The sequence below is a fragment of the Rhipicephalus microplus genome, chromosome 4 (assembly GCF_043290135.1).
Source record: "Rhipicephalus microplus isolate Deutch F79 chromosome 4, USDA_Rmic, whole genome shotgun sequence".
NCBI classification, from domain to species: Eukaryota; Metazoa; Arthropoda; class Arachnida; order Ixodida; family Ixodidae; genus Rhipicephalus; species Rhipicephalus microplus.
In genome coordinates, this window is record NC_134703.1 from 53,620,041 (window position 1) to 53,638,979 (window position 18,939).

An 18,939-nucleotide genomic window follows, 5' to 3' on the forward strand; every position below is an offset into this window, starting at 1 on the left:
CTAAACTGCGAAAAGACGAAAGCGTAGGAGTTGAAACTAAGTGAGGCCTTAACGCCGAATGCTCGCTGATGATTTGCAAAGATATGTCTATCTACTTCAACTGACAATAAGACATTTACGCTTGTATGTCTTTATTTTTCTAGTTTATCTCTTTTTACTAAAAATTATTTTTAGTTAATACTATCGACACCTAAGTACCACCCGCTTTTTATTCCACCATTTTCAAAGTGCTATAACGCCTGAGTCACTAAATCACTCGAACATTTCGTAGATATCTCTCGCTTACTGAATTTTAGTGAATTGAACATCATGAGCCCAAATTTGACCACGTCAGTCTTATTGCTCACTAAGCTCATTCGATTGACTAGGTCTATGTAAGAGTACCGTGAAAACAATCAAGAAAAAAACCAGCCGTCAGACAAATCGTACAAGGCTTATATGTCTGTATGGGTTAGAATGCAAAAAAAAACTCGGTAGATTTCTTTCCAAAGCACAGTGTAATATTCAAAATGTTGACGCGCAAAATGTTCAAGCAGACTTTCGTGGAAACACTAGACGTATTATTAGGTTTTATCACCTACAAATGAACAACAATATTCAGACGTAACAAATGTGGTCCACCACTGAAACATTGTAGTCTTCGAAATCATTGTTGTCAAGGAATTTCGTTTACGTGCGCATACACAAACACAAAAAATCTTTTCTTTTTAAAACACACACACACACATGCATAGCCTCTTGTAATACGCACACGTGCAAAGACACTTGGTGGTCGCAATAAAATCAATGTTTATCCACAAGTCGTGGCAGTCACATGCCTTTTTTACTTATTGCAGTTTAGTAAGCCCTCTGACATAACTTGACTTGCAAGTGTATTGCTCTCGTTCATCACTACGAGCCAGCCTCTGCTACAGTGCAGCGAGCAACTATGATTGCTTGACACATAACAGAAACCGCATAATGTCGTGTCAATTGACAGCTGTGCGCACTACGGTACAGGCTTCGTGATATGAGGGCCCGGAAACTCCACATGTCCTATATTCACGCTGCCGAGCAATCGTTAGACGTTATGTGTTACTGCTAGTATGAATAAAATTTGGGCGAGTTGGCTCGCATTATTACTTGATAAGTGTAGAGAGACAGTCACAAAAAAAAGGTGGAAGAACACGAAATTATGCGCTGCCCGTAGTGCGTGTCGTCCTGTGCTTTTTTCGCCTTGCTTTTGTGGTGCTCTTTTAAATCTTTTTAAGTGCGCTACCACTTGCCTCTTTCTAATCTATTATATTGGTTGAGAAAGTCACACTCCTAACAAAATCACGTCTAAGTACTCTAACGTAGGTCAATGCATGATAGACGATAACATATTGCACATGCCCTAATAATTTTAGTATAAAAAAGGCACTACATGATGCAGCGAAATATTGCACAACTGCATTTCCCAATTGGTGAACGAGAAAATCTTAATTTTTGTTGGGGTTTAATGTCTTGGAACATACGCGAAGAGATGCCGTAGAAGAGGACTTCGAAAATTTCAACCCTTTGGTGTTATTTGACGTGCACCCAAGTCTAAAACACGGTCTTCAAATATTTTCGCCTACACCGAAAATGCGGCTATCGCGACCGGAATTCCACCCCGCGATCCTCCTGTCAGTATTTGAGCCCCATACCGACATGAACAACATAGTGGGTCCAGCGAAAAACTTTAAGGTTAAGGTCCCGAAAAACATGAACCCATAAAGAACATAAAAATACACATTTCAATTAAAATTTTCAACAAATAAAACACGAAGAGAAGAATAACTTTCGAAATCATGCAAATCTGTTTATCGCATTTTGTGCAAATGAGCAAAGCAAAAAAACACAATTTTCATAAGCATAAACTTTTCGGAATAGTAAAGTTGTTTATATGCATAGAATTCTTAGTCATTATTTGTCCGATATATAAGACCACTAGCAGCCATCACATTTAATGAAGACGAGAACTGTCGCATTCCCCCTCTTAAATCCCCCGAGGCTCCCTTCGCTGGCCTGTAAAGAGCACTTTGTCTTGAACTAATATGTGATAGGTGAAGCCAAACCAGCAGTCTTTTTGTTACCGACAAAGGCAGTGTGGGAGACTGCGATCATAAGTGCTGACTACACCAAAACTAAATGTCAAAACGAGAAAATCATAAGATAGAGGAAGAAACGAGAATAGTCATACTGCAATGAAAATGGTTATATGAACATTTAAAAAAAGGAACCAGTAAATGCATCCCAGGAACTAAAGTGTGAGGAAAAAGAAATGGTCTGCATATATTGCTTGGTTTTAACTCCATCACAAATTTTAACTTAGCTTTAGCTACAATTATGAAATAAAAGGACACAATACATCAGTGTGCGAACCATAGCCGCAGTAAAATCAGTTAAAATCAGCAGGCAGCCCGTCTTGAGAAGATTTTAAGTACATTTTTTATTTATTTATCTACTCTATTTATTTATGTAAATAAATAAATAAAGTAGCTGAAATGGTGTGCCCTGAGCCCACACATTATCGTCCCTATATTTCTCGGTAGTGTGTTCAAGTTGAGTCCGTTTTTCATGGAGACGTAACGCGTTTTGATTTTACTCCTCAAAGCATAAGCATTTTCTTGACTTCAGTTGGGCCATTGCTCAGTTGTGCGAGAGGCAAAGAAGAAAATACAACGGTACATTATGTGCCTTTGAAAAAAAGAAACCTCTGTTTGCCCTAGATTCACCGAATAAAAACGTTTATTTTGTGACCGTTTTCTTCTCAACGCAAAACATTGAAAAGGTTCATGCTGTCACTGAGGTTGAAGCATGAGTCGCTGACCACGGTGCCATCTATTGTGTTACCGCTGTCCGCTTTGGTTTGATCCAAGTACGGAATTTATAAGCGAAGCCTTCCCTGCCTCCCTTTTTGACTTTGGCTTGCTTTGTCGGTCAGCCTCTGTTTCGGAGGATGCACCTCAGACATGGCACCTTACATGTTTTTACATAAGTGTTGATAGTTGAGCAGGCTGCCACCCCGCTACAGATCAAAAGCTAAGTGATACGCCTTGAAGTAACAAGAATGAAGCCAAGTAATTACTCGAGCTCCAATGGAAACACGTCTTCATTGTGATGTAGTCAGTCTTTCTACTGCTGTCAATTCATGATATTTGTTAAGAAATTGCCTCAGATTTATGTCATTGTCTTTGATCCGCCATCTTCACGTCTCGCTTTTCCTGACATGCTGTCAACACGTGACAGTTATATTTTTACGTCCTTCCTTCGTAACCATGACGCAAACACACGTTGCAGTCTTTTTCACGATGTCGTCATGATTGTTGCTGTTGTCATCATCGTTGTTCCATACTATTATCGTAAAATATTACCACCTATCAACTCACAGGGATTGTTCAATAATCATTGGAAGCAGGTATGAACTTATCAATAATATTTACGAGTGATAGAACGTTTAAAATAGATTTGAATGCAGTTTTTGTGCTCCAAGGGCGCTATGCAGGATCGCCAGAGCTTGGCGAAAGTCGGGATAAGCTCAGGATATTTTCGAGCTCTGAAGACGCCTGCTTTTTAGTGAGCCAACAGTACAAAAAAGTGAAATCTACCCTTCAGCGCGCTGCATTTTATTGGTTACGATGGAACATGGTATCACGTCAAGAACGGTAGACAAAGCTGAGCGATGTTTCTTTTGTATTTTTGAACCCTTATGAACAAAGAAATATATTATATAGTAAGTGAAAGATAATGGTACAGATATTGAGACACTTTCCAAGTGCTTCACTATTGAGTTCTTTTGAGAGCTTTGGCGCAAAACGTTACAGGACAGGTAAATCGCCAGTGAATAGTGTCACAATGTATTTTGCGCATAAAGGGCAGCAGCGTGCAATCGTAAATGTTCCCGGCACCAAGTTTATTCGCCATGCGGTTTTGTAAAAGTGACGTCTGCGGGAGGTGAAACATGGGCTATCATTGAATGCTTCTTTCCTACTTCTATTCTTACAATACGAACGCATCATTTCACGTCAGGAACTCAGAGCGCCGAAGCGCAGCCATCACGAAGGCCATTCTCGCTGTACATACAACTCCAAGCATTTTTCACAAGCGCTTTGTGGCGCGTTCGGGGCGTCATTCGCTTCGAAAATGTTGGTTGTGTGCACGCTTTTCTTCGCGAAATGAGAAGGGGCTGGAGATTTCCTGCTCCTTCAACAACAACGCAGCCTTCACCGTAGCAATTCTCTATAGACCCGAACGCTTGTTTGTTTTATAAGAATACGCAAGCCAGAAACAAGAACACTTACATACGTAACGCCGAACCTCTTGCAACGAGCCAGGCCCCTCAAACTTTACTGGGAGGTATCGAAGTACAACACTTTACCGTGGCTCTAAGCTAATATCTCCTTCTCTCAAGCGGTGTTAAAGACCGATAAGTCTTTTTGAGAAGAATACCGCTTCAAAAAAAAAAAACTCGATGATATTGATCTGAAGATCTGAACAGAACGCGAAAACGAGGGTCTCAATCTAGTACTGATATTTTATGTTTTCTTTTTGGTAAAAGCATTTCTTTTTCATTTCTGTGCCCCTTCTTTCTCTCCTGGTGTCCGGTTTTCCTTAAGTCATTTTTTTTACTTTGTTGGAGTACTAGAGGTTACATTTCGCTCATGGCATCTCATCACTCCTTAAAAAGCTCACCACAAATGTCCAGTCCTTGTGCGAATGTCCAGATTCAGTGGAGCTCTTGACTTGAATACGTACGGCTTCGCAATATTACAGGTGCGTCCTATTTTTGCAATCCGTAGGCTATTCAAAGATGAGGCTTTGCAATACAAAAAATTAATTTAATTTCACTTTATTCTCGACTGTGTTCTATGACTGACCGCAATTTATAGCGGTCGTACTTTGAGCAATATTTCACAGCGTTGAAGGTGGATTGCAGCAACAGTAAATAAAATTGCAATAATATGACACATGGTTAAAAGCACAGGGAAACACAAATAAATACAACGAGGGACACAAAGTTTCATCGAGAAAATTTACTCATTTTTCACTAACTAACGTTTTTAAATAGGTATCAGCCAACTCGCCCAAAGCATATCACGCAGGCATTTATAAAGGACATTCATACGACTAATAAGCAAAAAATATTAGATTATATGTACAGCATGTATCTACAGAATTGATTAAAAGTTACAGTATCTATCTGTGTTCACTCTGATTGCCGGACGTTAGCGAAAAGTTTGACCATGTTGTACAAGCAGCAACAAAAAAAATGCATTAATGAACACCTGCTGTGGGCACGGGAAGACTTGTTATAACCGGCCGACTATATTGCAACAAGCAAGTAAAGCTTCTCGGCGTCCTTGGTACAGAATCGGAACAGGCTTCTGTGCAATTTAGCCAGCAAAATTACCAATCTGTATTTTCAAATAGCACTCACGTTATTCGCGTCTATTTATAACCAGTTATCGGTAACATAGCTACCGAAGTGAAACAACGTGTGACAGTGAACACTTCTGCTTGCCAGGCTTCACATGCTCAGCAAGTGACGGGAACCTATTGAAAACAAAAGAAACTCATGAACTTTTGCACTACCAGCAACGTCATTATAAAGTGAGCAAAGTTACACTCTAAACATTTCAATCTTGTGTTTACTTAGAAGGCGTGCAAGTAAAAAAGAATTGCCACTGTCGAGAGACCCGCAAGTAAGTACAGTGAGATAGTACGAAGCGAAAGTCCGGTGGTTTTGTTTATTTATCATTGTTGTTGATTTTTCTGTTAACATGGCTCGCATCGTTCAAGTGCCCCCCGAAGCATTCAATTATGTGAACGTAGAACGCCGCCACCGCATCTCTAAGAAGGGGCCTTCAGTCCCGTCCGCAAGCTTTTTTTTTTTTGTTTTCCTCCTGAATGACAACATAAATAAACTTGCTCTCCATATACGCTTCGGAAGCGAACACTTTTGCTGGAATTCTTCTTTACTGCAAACAGTCAACAGTCGAATGTCCGCCTTTTCGAAGCGGTCGGTGAGGAGGCATCGCCCGCATGTACGACAGTGCTTGTTAGCGGTCATCGCCGTTCTTCACCACAGGACCCCTTCTTATTCTAATCAGGTCACTTCTTGCTATCTTTCGAGTGTGCCCACAAGCGCACACGTGCCGAACCGTAGCTGTCTTGCTTTATTTGGATTGTCCTGTCTTGCTTCCCGTGAAAACTGCGCTATAGTTTGCCCTGTCGTGTGCTTTCAAATTATCAAACTTCCCACTCACGCTCATTTCTCGAAGGTTGCGCCAAAGGTGCACTGTACAAAAGGAGCTGATCTTCTCCACCAGATTTCACAGTTGAATCATAATTCATACAGGCGAAAGGTTTGCGGACAGTGTTGCACTAGAAAGCGAGTTTTAAAAGGCGGGAATGTAGAGAGAGGTTTTTTTTTTGCTGGATGGGAGTAGGAACGAGAAAGTAGATAGTGTTTATGTGTGAACATCTGTATATATCAACGGGTCATGTACATGCATTGACATAGGGTGAAAAGAGGGGGTTTGGAAGTTACGAAACCGCAAACTCCTCATCCTTTTTGCTACGCCATTGTTTGATAGTATTAGAATGCATGCAAAAGTGTCTGGAAACACTTTTTTTTTTGTCTCCTAACTCACAAACAAAGCATATGTATTTCCGTTTTCAAATTTTTTTCTTCCTAGTCTCTAGAACAACAATATTCGACTCGACTGAATAGCGGATATTTAATGCTTTGTGCTTGCGCCCTATTTCCACTCAACTCCTTCCAGGTAATGGGCGTAAGCGGCACCTCTTCAGTCTTTGAGCTGCTGGAACAGATAACTTGGGTAAATTAAGCAAGCGTGGCTCAAAGGTCAGTATTTCTTGTTACGGCACGCCGCTTCTCGCTTAATAATTATGGCGTACGCAGTGTTGAAACAGGTGGGTGGAAACGTACAAAAAGTCTGTTATTTGGGCGAATCCATCGAGTATGCTTGAGTGGCCTCATATCACAATACATTTTCTTCGTTTCTTCTTCCTTCAACCTGTCTCTTTTTCGAGCAATTTGCGTGCAATACGCTTGTGTTAAGCTCCTAAAAATTACTTCATAAAAATAGCTTGTTCAATCACAAATCGATTCATACGTGTCCGTAGGAGGGTTCGTTGAAATTAGCTTCAATCCGAAGCCACCCAAGGCAAACTTTAATAGGATGCAAAACACTGACGCGCCTTCTATTCAAAAAGGCAACACGTTTTATTGTTAGCTCCTTCAATTTTGGGCCTCCCTTGCAGACGTATTGACTTCACTTATCATTTGTTTTAGGTGGATAGGTTGTCATACAACTTATTTGTAAGTGTAAGCGCTGAAATCTTTTGTCTAAGTCCCCGAAACAAATTTCTTTAGGCGGACTTAACACTCTTCCCTCATAAATGGGATGTATTTTAATGCAATATTGATTTTAACATTTTGTATTTGCTTGTAATCTTCATTTCAAAATAAAGAAAAAATTTCCCTAAAAGAAAGAAGAAAAATGTATGTTGTAGAGCACCATAGCTCTTATTTCAAGTTTTTCATGTAAATAAAAGTTCTTTAGTTCGCGACTTTAGGCTAAAAAAATTATGACAACCCATTACATTATATTGTGAAAACACATCTTTACAAAACTTTTGCGAAGATAATCTTTAATACGATAAGGCTATGCATTCATCTTAGAAAGGCAAAACAACTTTTTTTTTTCATGTAAGCCATCAGGTTATGAATGGTCGAACAATGTCAGTGTCCTTTAATGAACACTAGATGCTCGAAATTGCTGGAGCCCTCCACAGCGGCCTCCCTCACAAGGATGTCATAGTTTTTCTGAAGTAAGACCCTGTATATTATTATATAAATTATATTATTCTAAATTTTATCATGCAGTGTTTGTCCACCGTGTTCATGACACGCAGTGTTCATGACACGCACGCAGTGTTCATGAAAAACAAACTAAAAGATACGAAAAGCGTGAAGGAATACAGCTAGCATTGCTAATTTATTTTGGCACTTCGAAATCAAATAACGCTTATGATGGAGAGTTCGTAATTTTTTTCCTCTGACTTCCTCAATGTTCAAGATGCTTGCTTTCTTTTTTAGAAACAATAATATTGAAAGCTCATAGACAGCAATGCGAAGGAACGTCTCTGGAATGTAGAAGTGATTGAAATGTAATCGTCAAGAAAGAAGAGTGGGTGAAAAGATAACTTGCCGTGGGCAGGTACTGAACGTGCCACTTTAGAATAACGCGTCCGTCGCTCAACCAAATGAGGAACCACGACGGATATCCCCCCGTCCACTTTGTTCGCCATACCTGTGCATTTAAGCGTTCGGTCTCTGCCCACGACAACCTATCTTTCCTCCACTATTCTTTCATCATAAATTACATTACAAAAAACTTTACTAGCATCCTCTATAATTTACTTGGCATTATTATCTCTCAGTTCTTTACAACGTTATGTCTAACAAAAAAAGGAGTCCTTAAATTTAATCTTCTTGCATTTTTAATGTACTGTACACTTACGTACTGAAGCACAATAATTTAAGGTTCAGTAACACACGTATTTTTGTTTCCAGCGTCTATACATTTAGAAGCAAGGTGTGGGAGCGAGCTAGTTGGTAACATGAAATACTAACATAGAATACTAAACATGTAACACCATGTCTTAAACGCGCGTCAGTAAGCCATCCATAGCACTAACAAAAAAAAATAACTAGATTACTTGAATTCACCGGCAGGTAGTTTATCCATGTAAATTCACTGCTGTTTGGGTTTTGTTTTCATTTTTGTACGTTCATTGATTTGACTGTGATGTCATGTGACAAGTATATATTCTTGGTGGTTTGCAATAAAACTTTTGTTGCGAGTTAGCACTTGCCCTCGTTGTTCTCTTAGTCCGTTGTTATCCTTTTCAGCGCGTCAGCTGTTTAAAATCTGTACATTCAGTTCATGTTATATGAGCCTAGGTTGCATGCTCGAAAATTTACGTGGAGATAAGGAGAAAGCAAAGAAAGACAGATAGGACAAACTATTCTAATCTGATTTGCTACCGTACTCTAGGAGAAAAGATGAAAAAGAGAAACGAGAAGCAGAAGAAAATGGAGAAATCAATAGAGAGAAAAATGAGAGAAAGGCAAAGATTTGTTAACTCTACCTACTTAAGTGGCACTTTCGTGGCACTTTCGTGGCCTCATCGCGCTCTCAATGCACACGTCTATGGTAATAGAATCTTCCTTTTAGAAAATTTTCTCGAGTAGTGTGCTTTTCAACCACGACTTACGTACATGAGAGGAAACGCTACCTTCAATGGACAAATTTACAGCCCCATGACGTGGTTATCACGGAAAAGTTATCATAATAGTTGTTCCATTGAAAAAAATATATGCCGCTTACAATACACGAGTACCGTGCATAAAAACAGAAATATTCTAAAAATACTTTAATTGCTGGAATTCCTAAAATTCTGTCACTCATTTTATTATTGTTTTTCCCGTAAAATCTCTAGAATTCTTTTTTTTTGCGAAACTCTTGGTAGTGGCGCAAAAACAAGAAAACCTTGCTGGACATATAAACCTTTGCACTTTTTCAATAATATTATAAACGGAAACTTCTCTTTTAATAGAACAACGAGGCAAGTTGCGAACTCAAGCTGCGCACATGAAGCAAAAAAATGTCTGTGCATTCTTGTTATTAGTATCAGCTCATCAAGAAGTGCAACTAATTGACCTAAACATGTGTGCATTTCCTTCCAGCACAACAGTATTCGCTGCTTCAGTGTTTTATCCTTCATAGACCAGCGTTACGCACACTCCACTTAAATTATTACTTTTCATTCTTCTTACACCCTTCCTCAATGTTTCAGCTCACTGTATAATCACAGATGAGTATGCGAAACATGCGCACAAAATAAAAGGCGACAGACTAAAAGCAGTCGCTGCGAAGCAGCTCGCATTTTTCAATATGAGTAATGTGACTTTTTGCAGTGGAACGTGGCAACAACCCTCCGCGGATGCTGCCACCAAAATGTGCGCAAACTTTTCTTTGATGGAACTATCTCCCCGGGGCTACGAAGAAGTCGGCGCCGTGCCGGCACGCAGAAGGATGATTCTTTTTCGCTCGCTGAGCATACGTCACGAGAAATGGCTTGCCGGGACTTTGCACTAAGCTAAGCGTCAAGATTCACTTTCTTTTTTCTAACGCACAATGTTACTGTTTTAATCCCATGTGCTATGTTTTTTAACAATTTTGTGTCGTTCGTTCTTCATCGCCTTTTTTTGCGCGCCATTGTCCCTTGCATGTGCCTTCAGAGTGCTTAACGGCTGCTCCCGAAAGTGCCACTCTGTCCTCCACCAGAATTGCTGCAGATGCGCCCTCGTATTCCTCAGTCACTACTCGCAGGCACTGCGCCATGCTCTTGACCGGGCTGCAAAAATTAGGTACCTTTCTCCTCTTCTAACCACTACTACCACCACCCTACTCGGATGCATCAAACGAGGGCGCATGGAGCGCAAGGCAGCGTGCAATGTTATTGCCAGTTAGCGTTAGTATGGGTGTGGTTTGTCGACCCTACGTGGTTTTAAGGGCGATAGTCTTTATTCAGGACCTTCGACGCCAAAAATTTGGTCTGTCTGTCTTTCTGTTTGTCGGTCTGTCTGTACATTTGTCTGTTTATCCGTAGTAACGATTTCTCTAACGGCGCCAAACGATACCTAAAACTACCAACCCCATCCACAGCGCCCACCAATATTGCTCAAGTTCAGCGTTCATACTTGTGCGATTGTCAATTGAAAGGATATTATTGCACATATTTGAGGCATCATAACAACACGTCGATGTTTTGTATGTGTGTCTTTATACTAGAAGGCACACACAAGGAATTCTAACGACCGTAGCGTTTTTGACGCTGCACTTACAGTGCAACGCGCTGCTCAAAAAGGCTAGTGTCTCCAATGCTTTGCTAAGACAACATGGTGTTTTTTTTCATGTGGTTTGTCAAGGAACCTGACGAGAAGCTTGGTCAGTTGTGTTTCAACCAAAAAGTTATCTGGAGCAGACAATATATGAAAGGCCCTCGAGAATACTGGTAAAAGAAAGGAAACAGAAGGTTACAGCGGTCAAGGGAACTTCGTAAAGCTTTTTTGCAGAGTTCCGTATCGAACTGTGTACTTTCGATTTCTACGCTTGTCATCAGCCTTTCATGGCCAACGTCCTGTTTGCACGCTATGACGTCGTTACGCATTGATCTGTTGTGTCTTCGGATGGACATTGTCGGCAGCTTCGTATGAAGAATACGTTAAACTCGTGGCGACAAATTGTCGAACTTTCAGTCAAGCAGTGCCAAGTTTAGCGTTCACTTAGGATACTCGTTTTTATCGATGAGTGGGCAGCATCTTAAAATGCGCATCGATCATGACGGGTCGGAACTGATGGAATGCGGATACATTCGTGATTGCAAGTTTACTTTTTTTTGGCTTTTTCCCAGGTCATTCCCGTTTCACTTCAATGCTTATAACTCGTGGTGGAATGGCACTGCAAAAGGCGACATGCCGGCGACATGCAAAAGGCGTTATACGTCATCAGTGGCCATTCCCGAATTTTGCCTCTTATCACCTGGCTTAGACATATCGTATTTTGTTGTCAGTGATAATATATATTAGCCATACACTATACTATGACAACTTTACGAAAATATATTTGCGTGTTCGCTCTTGATGGTCTCCAGTTTGTTCTTCACGTCAGAGACAGGCATTCGTGAAGTCCTTTAGAGCCGTCGAATTTACCCTTCAGTAGGCGATTTCATAGCAGTGTATTAAAGGGGCACTTGACGTGATCTTTTACAGGTTCCCCAATTGCTTTTTATAAGTCCTTTTTATGCGTATAGTAACACAGAAAAAATGTAGAGTGCTCTTCAACCTTTCTGCAAGCGCAAGTCACATAAAGAAATGTCTTGTTCTGCAAGTACTACGGAACAACAACAAAAAAAAATGCCACGCCTGCGCGGAAGGCGGTGCACAGTCACAGCGAAAGTTATAATAGTGGCCTTTCAGAGCCTTGTTCTTGTTCTTGTTGCCCTTCACTTGTGGCTCATACCCACTGTGGGAGATCGGCTGATTCAGAGCCTCTTCTAAACACTCTATGGGTAACTGCTGCAAGCACATTTGCTTGATACCCACTACGGCATTATTAATAACAATTTTTGGGTAGTAAGCCGGCATTCGATATGCTATTTTTCGTCATTCTTCTGAGAAGCGTGGTATACCCTAAATACTTGCAAGGAATTTTGTGTCAATTGTTCATGCAGTGTCTGACGACGATGAGGAATTGTGCCTGAAAGGGGTATGCACCGCAGTTATTAGTAGAACAATAACAAGCTTTTGTAATAGGTTGAAACATTGGACGACCCACTCGTTACGCTAATAGCATTGTGCGATGACTGGTTGTTCTTTCGCTCTTTTAAAATGCTTTATAAGTCGTATTAACGTTATTGCTTCCCCGACATCAAGCCTGCCTAAGACAAGTTTGCCAACAAGTCCCAAGCACTTGCATAGTCTCAGTGGTAGAATACCGAGCTGGAACTTAGCGGACCCGAGTTCGAGCCCGTCTGTGGCACTGGTACTAGTTCTTTTAAGTGCGAATACACTTTATAAGCGACCCCAAACCATCCACCACCGTCGGCGGCGTCCCCAGTCTTCTCTCTATCTTTAAAAGAAAGAGGACTTGGCGGGCCGCAGCGCGACGCTCTACCGAATAAGCCACGGACGCGACGCTGATATCGGTGTCGCTCCTCCGCTCTCCTCGCTCGCTGCAGCTGCGCGCGCACCCCTCTCTCTCGCGCGCCCGCCTTCTCTCTCAGTCTCCCGTCGAGAGCGGGTCGTGAGGGGGAGTAAAGTTAAAATCCGTTGGCATTCGCCAGTGAGTTAACGTAAACTCACCCGTGTGATCAAATTGCGATTCCCAGGAACCATTACACCATAAAGGCACCATAGTGTGATTAATAAATATAATAGTGCGAATTAATTAATACCCCTCATAGCATCACCCCGTGTATTCGCACTTAACCATGTTCACCCTCGGGGAAATGCTTGGGAGTTTTTTTTTATTTCTTCGTGTGACAGTGGTTACGGACACAGGCGGCGTCGGCGGATAACTACGGCGATGCGCGAGACCCGAGGTGTGATCTCATAACAGCTTTCACTGTAAAACTGGGAAAGCTTCGCATTAGTTGTTCTAATTCAGAAAGGACAGCGCAGCTGTGAAGATTTCCTTAGCATGCCAGCATAGCCTAGCCTAGCCTAGAGGTAGTAGTTAGGCCTAATTATAGCCACATAGGAGTGAAGAGTAGCTGTTAAGCCCGGAAAATCAGAGTCGACCCAAAGAAAGTCATGTTGATGCCCCCCTCCCTTATCTCTCTCTCTACTTGTTCCGTTTTTCTCCACCTTTTGAATTCTCTCTCTGTCTATTGCTTTTTTCGTTTTGTTTCTATGCACTTTTTTGTAGCTGTATGTTTCTGTTCCAATCTTTTTTCGTTACTTTATTCTTCCCTTTATCTTTTCCTTCTTCTCTTCGCTCAGAAAAATTTAGTCACACGGTTCCTATAAACGCTTGCTCTGCTAACGTGACTGGATATTCGAGTGAATACAATGATCGGCTTCGGACAGTCAGTACCTGGGTTCGCATCTTGTCTCACTAATAAATTCCATTAGTGTTTCCCCATTTCATCTTTTTTTACTCTCTTCTCTACTTCTCACCTCCTCTCTTTCTCATTTCCTTCTTCCAGCGCTTCGCTAAGGAAAGTAAGTTGAAGTCATCACGCGGCGGGTTTTTCTGCGCACAGTGAGTGATATAAAAGTGGTCTGTTTTAAGGCGAAAATTTTTAGTGTCTACTACTCGCTTCCATCCACCCGTGCTCTAGATTGGTACCAGTCGTGTCCTCTCCCTTTCACAATCTTTCAGTAAGAACATAATTACTGAAAGAGTGTATAAAACAAAAAATAAAAAAGAACAAAAAAGACATGGCAAAGTCAGTCGAATGGTTATAGGCTTTTGCCGAAGACACTTTGAAATTCACAAAGTGTCCTTCAATTTTCAGCATCCGTCACAAAGCAGCACCATAGAACTAGGACAGCTCTCTCAGAGATTTATCATGGCCGTTGAGCGGAGAAGTATAGGTAGCGTGTGCTTTCCTTTTTTCATTAGGCGCCAACCAGATAGTCTTTATGTTGAAATTGACAAACTATCAGGGTCTAAGCTACATGCCTGACTATGATCTACACTTATACTTGTCGGTGATCTATTTGTCCAGCATATATGGCAGAGTTGGACTACTAAAGACGGCGCGTAAGCAAACCTGTTAAGAAGCACAAACGAAATAGCCCCAACTACCTTGAAACATATATAAAGTATTGTACTTCCGAGAGCGTTTGTAAACTTTGAAAAGCCCAGTTGGCACTTGCTTTCATTTGCAATTGAATCTTGTAGCAATCAAACCGAATTCTTTGTTTTTGACGAGATTAGCAATTTTAGGTAGATTTTTATTACTGAATAAAATCATGTAGATTTTTCTTACGTACTTTCAGAAATAGCACATATCAGAATCCCCTTTTGTGAAAGCATGACTTCATTCTTTGAGAATATGCCCTTCAGCAGGGACTGACACAGCTAACGTCGAAATTGCTTTGAAGTCGATAAGCGCACATGAAAAAGAATATTGCTTTTCGTGCGCGCATACACGCGTTTATGGGTTCCTTCCTTTCTCCTCAAAGGATACGCTCCGACTTACAATGCAATCTTCAGTGTTCTTTGCTTTTCTTCCCGACATTCTTCTTGCTTACATTACACAGTAAAAAAAGTTCGAATCGGCTACATCTCATATCAAATGATATTCTTGGCTGCTGGAAGCAGAATGGCCTTTTTCAAAAATCAATTTCAGCCTCCTTTTCAAGACGACCGAGGGTGTGGTACAAAAAAAAATGTTCGATACACAATGATGGAAAGACGTCTTAGATGGTGCGCCGAAGTCTATTTTATTATTTCTCTCTTTCCCCTTCGGTATGTCTTCAACCGTAAATGTTTTATCTAGTAGACGCAGAGAGACAAAAAGTGAGGGCATTGCATGACACTGTAGAAGTTTGATTGATTTGCGGGCTTTAACGTCCCAAAACCACCATATGATTATGAGAGACGCCGTAGTGGAGGGCTCCGGAAATTTCGTCTGTAGAAGTTTAGTACATTTCATAATCTGTTCGTCAATCGTATTCATCGGACATTAACAGTTCAAGAGAGGTAGGGAGATATGATGCGGCAAAGCGGGGAGGTTATCCAAAAAACAAATATCTGATTGACTACCCAGCACTGTGGAAGGAGTAAGGGGAGACACAAAAGTGGGTGAGAAAAGAATGAGAGAAGGAGTTATGGAAGTAGAAACACACACAAACACACAAGATTGTCAAAATCATCCAGCGAGGCATTTCACCTGTAGGGCCCGTAAACATGACCTGTTTGTACTGGTGATGCGATTGTTCGACAGCACCCCAAATTTAACATATTGTACATTGTTCTTGTTTTTTGAAAAGATGGAAAGTACAGAGTATGCACTTGCGCGCATCTTGTGCACATTCATAGAGAGAAAGTCAAAAAAAGCAAAAGAAAAGCAGGGATGTTAAGCATGATGCACGCACGCTTTTCACTCCCCTATAAATTGGAAGTGGGAAAAGGGAGGAAAATCTACAGAAGAAGAGAGGTTTTTTTTTTCGTGATCTCCCGATGACAGTTTTAGCGGGACGGCTTAGTGCTGTCCCATAATTGAGTACGAAGTACCTGAAATCGTTAAACAATTTTTCCTAAACACAATATGCTCGCATGTTCCGCCCATGCAAAATGTGCAAGCACATTCACTGCCTAACACACAGCACACACACACACACACACACACACACACACACATATATATATATATATATATATATATATATATATATATATATATATATATATATCGGACTACGAACTGTCATAGGACTGAATGTGCAAGCCCATTCAGTGCTTCCACATAACACGCAGGCATATAAAGGACATTTCGTTCAAAGTGCTCATTCATTGACACATAATACAAAAAGCCCCGATGGGTAATCAGAGGAATGAAATGTTGTGCTGAGTAAAAGCTTGAGTATGGTTTATGGTCTGAGGATCAACTCATAATGCACTGGAATAAGTTATACCCATGTCCGCATAGCAAGAGCTGTTGGGTATGCTTGGGCTATCAGAGTGGACAAAAGCTGAAGGGGCAGCTGAAATAATAGAATTAAATCTAGCAAAACGCTTTCCTAGAAAGCGGTCTCGAAAATATTTTCATTTTCTTAGAAAAGAGCCTGAAGTGAGACAAAGTACGAATTTGTTTAGACCATCAATAAAGATACTAAACTAATTGGGTAATAAAGCTTGCAAGGTGCACGTTTCAGATACAGATATGATACTAATTTTAAGATAGTTTTGATATTTTAAAAAATATTTAAATTGTATTATCCCTTTTCGCATGGTCGCTATTATTGTTTCTTTTTCATCAACAGACTATGAAAATCTGTTTTTTTATCTACAGATATATAGATCTACATCAAATATTACGTCATATAAGACCCACGAAAAAAAAACGAAACAAGCCTCAAGCCACAACAAAGAAAAGTGAAAACCAAAGCTAACTTACTTAAGTCAATGCGGTCTCCCTTTGAAAAATACGTGAACACGACGCTTCGCAGGAAGACCAACGGAGAAATAAAAGTTGGTGTGGGCTGAGAGCAAGGCGATCCCGACACCACAACGCTTTTGAGGTTTGGCAAGGCGTGTCCAGGGGCAACAAAGCTGTACACGCAGCGAAGAACGGTATGATGCCTGGAAGGATTCGCCGCGCTTCTCGGCATCAGCGTTCAGTGTCAATAAAAACACCCGCTAGCGCAGCAGCGCGGCGGTGGCATTTTCTTGACGCAGCTGCTGCATATCGCATCTACACAGCCCGTTCCTGCGGGAGGCGCCCGCCACTGAACAAAAGACCTTATGTGGACTTTTCTTCTTTCTTCTTTTTTTCTTCATTTCTTTCGTTCTCGTCTTTGTTGCTTTTTCTTCTTTCATTCTCTTTTTTCTTTCTCTTTCTTTCTTTCTTTCTTTATCCTTTCTTTCTTTCTTTCACTTTTTTTATGCTACTACGACCTAGTTTTTTGTTTCTCCTTGTGAATGCGCCCGAACTGTCAAGCACATTGTGATATGGGCCCTCTTTTGTATATACGAATAGCACAAAAAACACCTGACGAGAAATATTTCCTGAAGTCTTCAGCTAACAAGCAAGAACTTCAATACAAAGGCGGCTTTATTTTGTCATTATAACAAATCTTCTTTGCACGTGAAGTAACTTTTCAATAACTCCCAAGTCTTTGTGAAATTATCGGCAGTGAACGGGCCAATCAAGCTGCCCGTTAAGACCATACAGAAAACTATTAGATATAACACCGCTCTCGAGGACTGACGCTGCATGGAAGCTACGCGTGCTAGCTCGCCAGTGCACCACGTCACAGTGGAACCGGCCACACTTCCACCACGCACGGCTCTATTCCTTAGATTCAACCCTCAGTCTTTGAATTCTCGCAGGACTTCGCCGATGTTTTGTGTAGGTTACGGTTGGGTGTCGCATTTACGCACGCGTACGCATTTCACATACGGATGGCTGACACCACAACATGTGACCACTGCGGCAGTTTTGAAACGATTTAACACATTCTTCGCGAGTGCCCACAGTACTGTTTACAGAGACAGGCGATTTGCAATACGTTTGATAAGCTAGACGACCGAACTCTTTCAGAAGAATGAATCTTGTGGACCGGACCTAACTTCTCGAAAGAAGTATGTGCAAGCGCTACTGCGCTTCTTGCGTTCAAGTAGCCTCTCAAAAAGACTTTGTTCTGAACGTCATGCGTGTGTGTCTATGCGTGTATGTGAATTTTCTCTCACTTTTATTTATTTGTCTATCTATGTCATCTGTGCAACCACTACCCCCCCCCCCCCCGCCCTTCGCATGGTAGCAAACCAGTAACTTTTACCAGATTAACTTCGCAGCGTTTTCAATTCATCTCTCTCTCTCCCCCTCTCTCTCTCTCTCTTTCTTTCTTTCTTTCTTTCTTTCTTTCTTTCTTAGCACACAGAAACAGACAAGGAAATTTTTGTTTTTGTTGCCCTTCAATTGTGGCGCATACCCACTGTGGGGGATCGGCCAATAATTGAGTGCTTTCACAAAGTGTTATTCTATTTTAGAGTAAAGGAACTTACAAATTGAACACGTTATAAATTTTAGAATGAAATTTTGATGATCACTGATCTGTACTTACTATAAATATTTTGTATTAGTAATAGATAATAACCTATATCAGAACCTAGCTTAAAAAAGAAATAAAAAGAGAGAAGTTATGCGTATGTTGACACAGAACAATAATTTTAGTTTGTTAGCCTTTTCGATTCATTCAGACGATTCCGCACTGCCGCGCAAACTTTCGCACTGGCAAACGCAGAAATAGAGGCTCTGAAGGACAGAATCACGGAAATGGATAAATTCATTCCATTAGCACGTAAAGGATTTTATACCTTAGATCTACGAGCTGCAGTAAATCGTCTACATGTTAAAAAGTAATGATCCATAGTTTCTGGCTCGCAACAGAAAGCGCACATAGGAGAATGAGCCTGACCAGACCTGCGTTGGTAGAAATTTAGTTTGGGCACCCTACAGCGCAGCCTCGTAATTGTGACTGCTAGTTTATGTGTGTCACAAAAGGATCGACGGCAGGAATTTAATAATTGCCGACATTCAGTCGATTTTTTTAGTCATGTACCTGGGGAGCTTTCTATAATGGTACGCCTTTGAAATCGCGCAGCC

The 18,939-nt window shown here is 41.0% G+C and overlaps 1 long non-coding RNA gene across 1 annotated transcript in view; it reads right to left on the reverse strand.

Moving 5' to 3' along the window:
• The window catches only part of LOC142813913 (uncharacterized), a 64,077-nt gene extending 47,178 nt beyond the window's left edge, over positions 1–16,899 (reverse strand). The window contains exon 1 of the long non-coding RNA XR_012894732.1: positions 16,729–16,899. This is a non-coding gene — a long non-coding RNA (uncharacterized LOC142813913). The remainder of the gene's footprint in view (positions 1–16,728) is intronic.
• Positions 16,900–18,939: the final 2,040 nt, after the last annotated feature.